Source organism: Penaeus monodon, chromosome 33 (assembly GCF_015228065.2).
Source record: "Penaeus monodon isolate SGIC_2016 chromosome 33, NSTDA_Pmon_1, whole genome shotgun sequence".
Lineage (NCBI taxonomy): Eukaryota > Metazoa > Arthropoda > Malacostraca > Decapoda > Penaeidae > Penaeus > Penaeus monodon.
In genome coordinates this window covers 5,224,861-5,225,434 of record NC_051418.1, presented here as the reverse complement: position 1 = coordinate 5,225,434, position 574 = coordinate 5,224,861, and positions in this window count along the sequence as shown.

Below are 574 nucleotides of genomic sequence, written 5' to 3'. Positions count from 1 at the left end.
GGGTGTCCGAACGTATGTGGTGTTCTTGAATGCGAAAACTATAATGCCCGAATAAGTACACGATGTGAAGTACGGACTTCACATTAAAATCACCACCAAACATTTTTGCTTACAACAAAATATATTTTTTCTTATAGTGCTTCTGTAATTGCCATTAATACAAAACACAAACACAAAAAAAAGTATTTTTGTCGTAATGCAAAGCTCCCGTCGAATTGCTAAATATTTTCGTTAGAAAATACAAAATGATAACAGAGATTTAGGTTTGAATAAAAACATGAGCATCGCATATGGGTAAACGATATATATTGTTTGTGTTGTTGACATCAAAGCATTCCTTTGACAAGGTAAATAACCAAAACCTGTTCATACTCTATACACATTCACTTTGCATGTTGCGTTCTTTCTTTCGACCGGAAAGATTCAGCATAAAACCGCTCAGACTCTTTGACATCGGGCTAGGGGGCGTAACTCCACGGAAAAGGAAGGACCTCGCATGATGTCAGGATGGCTTTGGCTTCACGCTCGCTTACGTCTTCGATATCAGATGGACATGCACATATAATCTATTTGG